We start from the raw sequence: 12866 nt of genomic DNA, 5'->3' as shown, positions 1-12866 counted from the left end.
AATAGCAATGGGAGGAGCACCCCCTGGAGACCACAGCTTCTCCAATCAGAGTGGGAAGTTCCTCTTCTCATGATTTTAGATGCCCAGGGGCCCCTCTGCTGCCATGCCACCACCACCTCAGGATCTTCTGGGGTCTGGGGCAAAAAAAGAAGAGAGAGGAGGAAAAATGGACCATTTTCTCTACTCCCCCTAAGCATTAAGGAGTCTCCTTTCTGTTTGTTGAGCTGGAAGTGGAGGTTTCTCCTGGAACTCTAACCATGTCTTGTTCTCACTTCCAGTTTTCAGACTGCCTTGAGTCCAGCCAGCAGACACCAAGGGGAACAAGTGGGAGGAGGAGATTCATTGCTGGTTCTGCGGTACTTCAAATCCTGGTCTCCTTTTCCAAGCCACCTGCCATCATCTTTTCAGCTGCCCCATGCATTCTTTCCAGTTTTTATAGCTGCCTTCAGTGGGAGAGATGAGGTAGAGTATGCTCGCTCCATCTTCATGCTTCTGTTTTGCTTTGCAAGGACTCTACCTAACTCTGCTCGGCAACTTATAAACTAACGAAGGAGGTTTTTAACTTTTACTTTATTTCATTCTGAGATGAGTGTACGAAAACCAAAATCACTACAGAAGAAGCTTATCATTAAGGAAAGCAACATATGTTTGACTTCTTAACTTTTTACATTACTTTGTTTCCTCCTTAAGATCATTGGCAAGAGAAATCAAAGATAGATCCTGGTTCCTATGCAATTTACATAGTTGCTGAGAAAACTGTCTGTGATGCCTTCAGGTGCTTATAGCAGGAAGTAAGCCTAGGACTTGACCTCAGAATTGTGGTTTAGGAAAATAGCTTATTGTCCAAACAGAGAAGTCTTTCATAAATGCCTAGGGATTTAACTGCACTTCACAGAAAAACCCTAATGATCTTGCTTTCTCATAACTTTTTGAAAAGACACAGTAAATTGCCAAGACCAGTACGTTCTTCATCAAGGACTTCCGAGGAGATAAGATGTAAATTGCTCTTTTGTTGGCCTTACTGGGGAGGGTGAATTCCAGGGAGTGATGTATGTATCCTGTAAATTCAGCAAGCCATTGTGGAACAGAATTTCTTCAGATATTGTCAGTGGGAACATAATTTGGGTCAATGAATCATAGACTCTATTTGGTAGTCTATTGCAGAGAACACTAAGAACGCTATCCCGGTGGGAAAAACTAGAAAGAGACACTCACAGCTAAACAGCATGGAGGGCAGGAGGGGAGGAGAAGTGGGACAATCTGCCCAATAGACTGAAGACTTGATTTCAGCCAGTGAGTCACTGAGCAGGGAGGGTTGTTGTTCTTTCCCTCCAGGTGGTGAGAGTAACTGTGAAGCCAGAACACAGACTGCACAGCCACAAACAGAAACATGACCCTTGAGGTAAGTCCCCTAAGCCCCTCAGACGACCACCTCTGTTCCGTTTTTCAACACCTAGACTTGTCCCTTGAAACAAATCTATGGATATTAAATGCAACAGTCTCATACTGTCCTTGTCATCCTATTTTCTGCTACAGAGAAGAGCCAGTTCATATGCTGGCTTTATCTGCCCTTCTTTTTGCTTCACAAAATTCAGGTGAAGCTATTGGTGGTGGTGGTGGAAGTTGGGGGAGGCCCAGAGCGGTAAAATAAGTGCAAATAAGGATGATTCATTCCTTGTTATCAGTGCTGTTTAGTCACTAAGTCGCGTTCAACTCTGTGAGCCCATGGACTGTAGCCCACCAGGCTCCTCTGTCCATGGGATTTCCCAAACAATACTAGAGTGGGTTGCCATTTCCTACTCCAGGGGATCTTCCTGACCCAGAGATCAAACCCACGTCTCCTGCATTGGCAGGTGGATTCTTTACCACTGGGCCACCAGGAATGCCCTGATTTGTTCCTTAGATGAGGCCTTCCCTCAAAACAATGTTATCCCCTCTATAAGTGAAGAGACATAATGAACAATAACAACCCCAAGTCACAGTTATTCATTCCAGGAGTGAAACTTAGGAGGCTTCACTTGAATGACCTTCTGTTTAGCTCATTAGGGTCCCGGAGGAAGAGAAGAATTTCACCTGAGGGCTTACACAAAACCAAGGTCAGACAGTTCTGTCTTTACCCTCTGCCACCAGCCTCTCCACCAGCTAGTCCTCGGGAGATCTGTACAACGGGAACAGCGGTTCTTTGCTTCAGACAAGGACAGACAGGAAAACTGCCGTTTCACTGCAGCGGCAGGGGTTTGGAATACATGTGAGAAAGAACTGTTAGACTCCAAGTATCGTGAGACGGAGGAATAAGGGACAGGGGAGGGCAGCAGGCTTCTTTCTAGATTTTAGAGATAGCTCTCCTTATGGGGCCGAAGAAGGCGATGGCACCCCGCTCCAGTACTCTTGCCTGGAAAATCCCATGGACAGAGGAGCCTGGTAGGCTGCAGTCCATGTGGTCACGAAGAGTCGGACACGACTGAAGCAACTTTGCAGCAGCAGCAGCAGCAGCTCCTTGTGGGGTGGCTGACAACAGTCCTTACCGGAGGACAAACTACCAGAATCCAGGCTTCCAGTGTCCCTGGTGGCTCAGTGGTAAAGAATCCACCTGCCAGTGCAAGAGACATGGGTTCGCTCCCTGGTCCAGGAAGATCCCACATGCTGAGCGGCGTGTGCACCACAACTGTTAAGCCCGTGCTCTAGAGCCCGGAAGTCACAACTACTGAGCCCACGTGCTGCCACTACTGAAGCCCATGTGCCCTCACGTCCATCCTCCGCAATAAGAGAAGCCACTGCAATTAGAGGGCCAAACATGGCAACTAAAGGGTAGCCCCTACCTGCCGCAACTAAAGAAAAGCCCAGGCAGCAATGAAAACACAGAACAGCCCAAGGCGAAAAAAAAGAATCCAGGTCTCTGATTCCACCCTTTCTATTCTCATTCTTCTGACTATAGAGAGGGTTCTGATTCTGGCCCTCGATGCAGTTTCTCCACCAGGACTGCTGAGGCAGAGAGCTTTTGTCTGGAGGGTCTCTGCTCTCATGAGATCCCAGCACATAGGGATTCTCTGGTCCACATGGGGAGGGAAAGAGAAACAACTTTTTCTCAATATGAGCAATTGCTTCCTTCTCATCAGAGAAGAGTTACTTAAGTTTCTCCAGGAGGAAAGAAACACCACTTTCCCAAATTTAAAAGACATTCTTAGCACCAGACCAGCAGCAATATCCTAGGGTTGGGCTTCCTAAACATGGTCACCCATTAGAATCCCTGGGGACTTTGGGCACGCTCCTAACTCAGTTAAGCCAGAAATTCTGGTTGGTAGGGCAGAGTTTTTTTTTTAAAGCTGTTGGAAAGAGCATCCAGGGTTGAAAAACACCATTCAAGGAGTACAGTTAACACCCAGTGGAGACGGGGGCGACAGAGGATGAGATGATTGGATGGCATCATTGACTCAATGGGCATGAGTTTGAGAAAACACTGGGAGACAGTGAAGGACAGGGAAGCTTGGCGTTTTGCAGTTCATGGGTTCACAAAGAGCTGGACATAACTGAGTGACTGAACAAACTAGCAGTTCAAACATATGATGCTGGACCAAGGGAGGGGAGTACAAAATGTCCCACGCATCGCCGCAGTTTACTGCCATTCAGCGGCTCTGTGGGAGGATTAGAGCCCCGGGCATTATACTGTGGAGACAGGTGGCTGGCTGGCTGGCAGGCAGCCTCGTCCATAGCCCTGTTTCAGGAGCCCAGGAAGGCAGACTCCTAGAACAAAGTCTTGAAGGCTCCCCACAGGGAGCAGGAAGATGTGAGTCTATTCTGAGGGTAGGTGGCTCTGTGCCGCTACTCACAAGCTGCTCCTCCATCTCCAGCCCTCAAAGGGAAGAATGTGTAACAGTTGTCCTCTGTAAAAAAGAGACATGGTATCTGTGAAGACTTAGTGGCTGGGAACTTGTAGGGGCAGCCAAGTGCTGGAGTTAGGAATTACAGTTCTGGATCTGGACCAACCTAAGGTCAAAGTCCTACCATGGCCTAGCTTCATGCTTGCAGGCATATTTCTTAATTGCTTTTAGTTTTGATTTTCTTATCTATAAAAGTGAAAGACAGTGAAGTCGCTCAGTCATGTCCTACTCTTCGTGACCCCATGGACTGTAGCCTACCAGGCTCCTCCATCTATGGGATTTTCCAGGCAATAGTACTGGAGTGGGGTGCCATTTCCTTCTCCAGGGGATCTTCCCAACCCAGGGATGGAACCCGGGTCTCCTGCATTGGAGACAGACACTTTACCATCTTAGCCACCAGGGAAGTCCTTTCTTATCTATAAAATGAGGATAATAATAGTGACTATCTCGTATGGTTGTGATGATTCAGGGGAAAAATGAATGTAATACTTGGGATAAGGCATTCAATAGAAAGTACCTGTATTTCCCTTGTTGGGGTGGGCATTGCAGTGGAGGTGGTGATGGTGGTGGAGGAGGGGAGGTTTCCTCCACAACAGGGTGGTGACACAGGGCATGAAGGAGGAGGTGGGAGGGAAAGGCATTGGCCAGGACACCAGGCGGGCGCTGACGGTCTCTGCCCAAGTCAAGGGGCATGCTCATTGGGCCTTCACAGCTCCTACATTTTTTTTTTCCAGTTGCACCAGGCATGTGTGATCTTAGCTGCCTGACCAGGGGTTGGACCAAGCCTCCTGTAACAGAAGCATGGAGTCTTAACCACTGGACCACCAGGGAAGTCCCACAGCCCCTGCAGTTGATAGGGAAGGAGGACACCCCTCTGTGTGGGGGCTTCAAGCAGCCCAAGTCTAGATGCTCAACCTTAAGAGCTAGTGCGGAGAAGGCAATGGCACCCCACTCCAGTACTCTTGCCTGGAAAATCCCATGGACGGAGGAGCCTGGTGGGCTGCAGTTCATGGGGTCGCTAAGAGTCAGATGTGACTGAGCGACTTCACTTTCACTTTTCACTTTCATGCATTGGAGAAGGAAATGGCAACCCACTCCAGTATTCTTGCCTGGAGAGTCCCAGGGACGGGGGAGCCTGATGGCCTGCCGTCTATGGGGTTGCACAGAGTCAGACACGACTGAAGCGACTTAGCAGCAGCAGCAACAAGAGCTAGTGACGTTATCACCCAGGTGCTTGTCCTCTTCATTAGCCCTGGAGATTCTGAGACAGAAAGTTCATGGTGGAGCCAAGGAATCTGTTTCTTTTTGAGTTCTCTGGATGACTTCTCTGCACAGACAAGTTTGAGAACCACAGTGCAGCCTGCTCAACTCAATGAAAAGGGGTCACAAAGGCATTTCTACTTGAACTCATGGGCTCCCTCTGTGTCTCACTGCCAGAGATCAGCAGTCCCAGAATCTTAAATTACCAAGTCTTTTCTTTTAAACACACTTGGGCCTTGATGGGACACTACAGAGTCCTACTGCTCAACATCAATGGGACAAGTACATGAAATTCCAAAGAGGTGGAGAGAGGTAAGAGGTGATTTGGGGATGGGTGTGGTGTGGGAATGAGAAGGCTCAGGTCAAGTGTAGTTCCTTTCAGCTTTCCAGGACTGCCCATGTGGGTGTGTGTGTGTGGGGGTCCTTCTGTTGGTGGGGAGTCCCTGACCTTCAGCAGCCAATGGACACACTCAGCGTGTCATTCTGCCCCCATCTTACATCCTTCTCCAGGGGAGACAGTCCTAGCTGAAGCTGCTCAGGCTTTGAACCTACCACCCAACACGGTCTTTCTTATTACTTTTTCCACCAGATGCCCTATGTTTCAGTGATATAAATGACTTATCATTTCACTCACTTGCACTGGAATCCACAGTCTTCCAAAACCCCATCTACCTTTCTCTTCCTGATTGTTATACACAAAGGAAAACCCAGCCTACTGCAACTACTGCTACACCACAGCTGACATTTGCTTAGCACTTAGTGAGATTAACTTACTGTGTCTTCATAATAATGTTCTACAATAGGCACATTATCCTTACTCTAAATACAAGGAAGCTGGGGCCATCTGGTTCCAAACTTTGTGCTCCTAACCATCTTGTTATGCTGTTTTTTTAGTGAACAATCTCTGAATGGAAAGACGATGGCCTTTGAGGTTGGAAATACCATTGGCTTTGACATGTATTAGTTGAAACATCTTGAGCAGATTACTTAACTTTCCTGAGCCTCCATTTTATTATCTGTAAAAGAAGCATAATTCCAACACATAGTAATGGATAAACAAGGAAATTGAAGGATCTCATGTCTTGGTCTCTTTAGTCAACTCCGGAGGTTTGTTCCTCAATATCTAGCCTCTACATCTTCTGGACCCTTTCTTGCACTGCTAGCAATAAGGCTGTTTCACTTTCTTATCATTCATGTGTTCACTGCAGTAACACTTACCATTTTCTTCGAGAACTTTTCCTTTGGACTTCCTTGGTGGCTCAGTGGATAAGAATCCACCTGCCCATGCAGGTGACATGGGTTGGATCCCGGATCTGGGAAGATCTCACATCCACGGGGCAACTAAGTCCGTGCATCACAACTGCTGAGCCTGCGCTCTAGAGCCTGTGCTGTGCGACAAGAGAAGCCACCAAAATGAGAAGTCTGAGAATGCAACGATGAGTGCCCTCTGCTTCCCACAACTAAAGAAAGAAAATGAAAAAAAGGCTGTGCAGCAATGGAGATCCAGCATAGCTATATATATATATATATATATATATATATATATATATATACAGACAACTGAAATTTGCATTCACACCTTGGCAAACTTTGGCACAAGAAGCCTAGTTTTGGCTCATCTTGGCTTCCAATGTAACTTCCTCACTAAGCTGAATCATTTGTAAATCATTTTTACTTAAAGTGAGAGACATGTGACTCTTCCTTTTGCTTGAACACTTGGAGGTCATTGTAGGTTTTTTTTTTTTTTTTCATTTATATTTGGCTGTGCTTCGTGGCATTCAGAGTCTTAGTTACCCAACTAGGGATTGGACCCATACCCTCTGCAGTGGAAGTATGGAGTCTTAACTGTGGGACAACCAGGGAAGTCCCCATAGGGTTATTAATTGGCCTAATTTCAATACTTTTATGTGTCTGGGAATAAGGAGGTCTGAGGAGAGGGAAGAAGGGGCAACAGCTGGTTGATGGAGCAATCAGAGCACATTAACATCTAGTGATTAAGTTCCCTGTCTTACATGGTGAGGCTACTGGTGGTGCCTCAAGACAGTTACAACAGTAACATCAAAGATCACTGACCACAGATCGCCATAACAAATATAATCAGAGTGAAAAAGTTTGAAATATTGTGAGAATTATCAAAATATGACACAAAAGACGTGAAATGAGCCAACGCTGTTGGCCAAGGGCACTTATATAACAACTCAGGGTTGCCACAAACCTTTGATTTGTTAAAACAAACAAACACACAGAAAAACACTCTAAACGATAAAAACAACTCAGTATCTGCAAAGTGCAATAAAATGCAGTGTGCCTACACTGAAGATGCAGTTGACTCCCTCTCCACACGCCCACCTGTGGTTATACTTCCGTGTGTCCTATGCCCCGAAAAGGCCCCCTGAAGGCAGTTCCCATGGAAGGGTGTGACTGGGTGCAACCAACTGTTCCATCACCCTGTGTATTCAAGTTCCTGGCAGTACAGCCTGGAAGGTGCTCAAAAAGCTTTTATTGAACAAAGAACAGTTGCTCCTTATTTTTGGCTACAGGTTCTGCTAATGTGTTGAGTCTGCTCAATTCCAATACCAACTCGGTATTGCAAATACACAAAACAGTAATATTGAAAACCTAGTATTTGTGAGGTCCCAGGCTACCATGAATCACCTCACTTGATCCCCAAAATGACTGTGAAGAAGGACTATCATTGTCATTTTATGAATGAGGAGGAGGCCTGAGTTTAGGGGAAGAATGAACGTGTTCAATGTGAAAAGAAATCATTGGAAGAGCCCACACTCAACCTCTATCAACACCAGAGCGTTGTAAAGCCTTTTTATTATCTCCCTCCCTCCTTATTAAAGGCTGTTTTCAGGACTTCCCTGGTGGTCCAGTGGCTAAGACTCCATGCAGGGGGCCCAGGTTCCATCCCTGGTCAGGGAACTAGATCCTACATACTGCAATTAAAAAAAGAGTCCCTCATGCCACAACAAAGATTGAAGATCCCGCATGCCACAACTAAGACCCATCACAGCCAAACAAAATAAATAAAATTTTTTTTCAAAAATTAAAAAGAATAAAATGAAAGGCTGTTTTCGTCTGGATAACCCCACTCACTGTGACTTTCTCCAGGGCTCTCTAGCAAGAGCTCTCATTCCCAGGCCTCTTCAAAATCCTTGCAGGTCTGGCTAGGTGCCCCCACCAGCATCACCTACCTAGACTCTCAACTCTGTCCCCCATCCCTCCCCCTTCCCTGCCTGGCTCCTCTCCCTCCTCCTTGAGTTCCCAGTGGCCCTGCCTGGTGGTCTTGAGAAGGTGTTGGTCAAGTGAGCTTGGTGGTAATGGAAGCATGACCCACCCCACTGCTTTATTTCCCTCCTGCATCCCCGTGGGCCTTGGTTCTCTCCCCTGCCCCCAAATACCATCAGCTGGTGACAGAGAAGAAAAAAGGGCCATCTTCTGCTGGAGCTTAACTTTTTAATTAATTCTCAATTTAGTGACCATGTAAAGTTAGTTTCTTATCATGCCTCCTTTTTCAAGTATTTTATTGACTTGCATTTGCTATCACAGAGAACACCCTTTCCCTCCCCCTCTCCCCCAACTTTACACAACTTCCCTATGGATCTTCAGGGTCTGTAAGATAGATTGTTCATCTCAAAATCAACTCCCTCCATTGGACCTGGTGAGAGTCCCTGGCTGCGCTGGTGCCCCACGGTCAGGCTGAGTCTCTTCTGTGCTGCTTAAAGAAGGGCTCTGTCCCATAGCCTTTCTTTGAGAGCATCAGTCTAACCTGAATGCCAGCTGCACTGCCAGCTCAGGCCTTAGGTTCTGTCACCTGAAAAGGCAAAGAGCCAGCTCTTACAGACAGTGGGGAAGCCTGGATGACAACTGAACTGATGAGGCTGAAGTCAGAGGCTGTGAGCTCAGCTCTAGCCATGCTTGAGAAATGGCATCGTTACACCACAGAGAGTCAGGAGTTGTCAATGGGCTTTAGAAAGCAGAATGATGTGTCTGGCTGGGGAGAGATGAGACAATGGGTATAGTCAAGGTGCTGAGTTTCTCTTACTACTCTGCCTTTGACATGTGCCCTGTCAGTCACTCAGTCAAACACTTAGTAGATGTCTATTCGAAGTGCCTGGGGACATCACCATGGAGACAGCAGGGTCCTGGGCCTCATGGAGTCAAGAGTGAGTGGACACTGACTGTCTCTTTGTCCCTGTTGCCTCCTGAAAATGAGGCTGAATGACAAAAAGCCTAATGACTGGCTTTTTCTAAGATATTTTGAGTACCTGGAGGAAAAACTGCCATTTTGTTCCATCAATTATTCCCTATAATTCCCTCTGGGGTTGGGATGGCACAATGAGGAGATGGAATGGAAATGGGAAAGAAGATAAGCAGGGAAAGAGTAGGACCCACTTGTCCCAGACAATTGTTGTCATAACCTTCCTGAGCCGTGCCAATCTCAGGGCACACACCTTATTCATTCATCGGTTCGATCATTTATCAAACATTTACTGTATGCCTCCTGTATACCAGACACAGAACTAACTGCAGAGAGCTCAAAGTCAAATGAGACATAAACCTTGAATTCAATAAGCTTTAGTCCAGGATTAAGATTGTTTGGAGGCACATATTCTATCTTGAAGGTGTGTATAGGATATACTGGGGAACCAAAGAGAGATGGGTCAGTACCCCTTGAGTTGAGTTGTTTTTTTTTTTAGATCAGTAAGTCGTGTCTGACTCTTTTGCAACCCCATGGACTATAGCCTGCCAGACTCCTCTGTCCATGGGATTCTCCAGGCAAGAATACTGGAGTGGGTTGCCATTTCCTTCTCTGGGGGGTCCTCCAGACCCACGGATCAAACCCAGATCTCCTGCATCTCCTGCATTGCAGTCAGATTCTTTACCACTGCACCCCTGGGGAAACTCTTTAGCTGAGTTTTGAAGGATGGGTGTGAGTTCACCAGGCAGCCAAGTAGCAATGACAGGGTATGTATGCAAACAGCAAAGCATGGTAAAGAAGTGGTCAGTTTGTTTGCAAAGCTGGAGTGTAGCCTATGAAGTGATGGCAGTGCTTAGGGGCATAAGGAGGGAAAGGGAAGTAGTGATTAGAAGTGAGAATGCAGAAATAGTCAGCCATCAGACCATAGGAGACTAATATGTTATGATAAGGAGTTTCGAGTTTATCCTTATCTCAGATACAGAAATCAGTGATATTTCTGAGATAAGGAAATCAGTGATATTTCTGAGGTAAGGAGATAACACAACCATATTTGTATTAATATTTTATACATCTTTTATAAATCATAATATATTTTAGAAAGTTAACTCTGGTAGAATCAGGGAGAACAGATTGAAGGAGGTAGTGGTGAGATGAGAAGCAGGGACACCGTCTAGACGTCCAGACGTGTATTTGTCAACTCTTCATTTAAAACACAAATCCAATTCAAACTAACTTCAGATAAATAGAGAGAGAGAGACACAGAATCATAGAGCAGGGTATAAAGGCACCACTGGATCCAGGAATGTAAAAAAGGTCGTCAGATCTCTCTCCATCTCCCTCTCTCTCTTTTTAATTTGGCCACACCGGGCCTTCATTGTGGTAAGTGGGATCTAGCTCCCTGACCAAGGATCTACCTTGAGCCCCTGCATTTCGAGGGCAGAGTCTTAACCACTGAACCACCAGGTAAGTCCCTGTCTCCATCTCTCGACTCTGCTAGTTTTCTCTTTTCTTTATGTGTTATAGCCTCTCATCCTACAGACAGGTTATGTCCACAGGGCAGGAACAATGGTTGCTGAAAACTTCAAGACTATATCCTTATAACTTTTGATTCAGAAGTGAAAGAGGAACTTCCCTGGTGATCTAGTGGCTAAGACTCTGTGTTCCCAATGCCGGGGACCTAGGATTCTATCCCTGGTGAAGGAACTAGATTCCACATGCTGCAATGGTCAGTATGCCGTAACGAGGGCTGAAGATCCTGCATGCCGCAGTTAAGACCCAACACAGCTAAATATTAAAAATATTTTTTTAAAAGAATCAAAAGAGACCTTCTTCCTCCCTGAAACTTCATATCAAATTTCACAGACGTGCTCTGAATGGCTCTGCATGGAACACATCCTCCTTGTGGGCAGGTGTGTTGGGCACTAGCACTCCCGGGGGCACAGTGCCAGGCCCACCCCTGTAGACTGGATAAAGGACCCTTCCCCAGGGATAAGCTGGTATAGATACCAAAATGAGAAGGAACTGAGGACATATAGGACAGATACAGCTATTAATACATCTGCCACGATCAACTTCACTGAGGTCAAAATTAAGGAAGAATTGGGCTTGAGGAGGAAGGGATAGATTCAATAACTTTAAAAAAGGAACTTGGTGAGAGATAAGAAATGGGAAAGAGAGGAGGGAAGGGAGGGGAAAGCTTTAATAAATGCCTGGTGATTGACCGAATGCATGGCTGAAGCTGAACGACTTCCTCCTGTTGGCATCACACGCTCGGCATGGAACAGCTAGTGTGCTGAGTGCAGGATGCTCGTGCAGCTCCTGCACACTACAGTTTCTGTGCAAAGAATACTACTACTGGCTGCTAGAGCTCAGGGGACTTGGTGCCCTGAGGACCGTGAGAGCCCCTTGTAGTTCAGGCTGCTGGGCAGAGCAGTTGTCCGGGGCAGCTCGTTGCTCAGAGGTGCTGATTTCTGGAGAGCAGCTTTCTCGCCAGGCTTGTTGGCAGAGAACACGAGGATGATGGCCGTCCACCCCCTGCCGCCCCGGGTCTGGGGAAAGACTGGTTGGCAGGGCTACAGGAGGCTCCCAGCTGCTAAAACTCTCTCAGCTGGCTTCTCAGGCTGGGAGAGGGGCAGTGGGGGCTGCCAAGGACGTGACATTTCTCATGCTAATTAGGAAGGGAGGCAGCATCCACAACTCACTGATTTATGTTTTTATGCTGCACGTCAGCCTTATCTAAGGCTAGGTGAGAGCAAGGGCCTCTGCTTTGGAACCGTTCCCACGTTTATGCTCCCAGAGCTTTCATGTCCATGGTCCTGAATTTCTATGGCTACAGAGAGTGCCTGATCTCAGCCTCTTCTCATGCTGCCTCCAGCAGGATCACCCTCTCGCCTTTCTGAGCCTGGTCTGGTATCTAGAGAGGAGCAGAGCTGAGACTGGGAGCACCAATGGGAGTCATGGAGAAAATTCATCCTCTTGCTTTTCTTAGTTCAATTCAGCCCTGACGCTGAACTTCTTGAACTCTGTGGGCATTTTGGGGGGAGGAAGCTTCTGTTTGCAAGGGATCCAGATGCTGTGGGAACATGTGAATGAGCGTGATCACACGAGCACAGAGGGTTTATATGGCCTTGGAAACAAGTCCACAGTATGTTGTTAAATGAAAACAACAACAACAGTATTCAAACAGTAGATATAGCAGGAACCTGGTGTCACAAAATCTACTATGGATACCTGTGAGTGAGTAAAGTCGCTCAGTCATGTCCAACTCTTTGAGAGTCCATGGACTGTAGTCCACCAGGTTCCTCAATCCATGGAATTTTCCAGGCAAGAATACTGGAGTGGTTGCCATTTCCTTCTCCAGAGGAATCTTCCCAACCCAGGGATTGAACCTCGGTCTCCCGCATTGCAGGCAGACGCTTTACCATCTGAGCCACCAGGGAACACAATTACTTACAGAGAAAGTTTGGGGAAATATACAGTAAAATGTTAGTACTGGTTTTCCTTGTATTATAAGATCTGGC

The 12866-nt window shown here is 46.7% G+C and overlaps 1 long non-coding RNA gene across 2 annotated transcripts in view; it reads right to left on the bottom strand.

The window, feature by feature from the left end:
- Nucleotides 1-12866, bottom strand: part of LOC132342321 (uncharacterized) — a 68947-nt gene that overhangs the window by 6424 nt on the left and 49657 nt on the right. For both annotated transcript variants that reach the window (XR_009490652.1, XR_009490653.1), the window contains one exon: nucleotides 6357-6526. This is a non-coding gene — a long non-coding RNA (uncharacterized lncRNA). The remainder of the gene's footprint in view (nucleotides 1-6356; nucleotides 6527-12866) is intronic.

The sequence above is a fragment of the Bos taurus genome, chromosome 15 (assembly GCF_002263795.3).
Source record: "Bos taurus isolate L1 Dominette 01449 registration number 42190680 breed Hereford chromosome 15, ARS-UCD2.0, whole genome shotgun sequence".
Classification (NCBI taxonomy): Eukaryota; Metazoa; Chordata; class Mammalia; order Artiodactyla; family Bovidae; genus Bos; species Bos taurus.
This window is presented reverse-complemented; position numbering and strand designations above follow the sequence as displayed.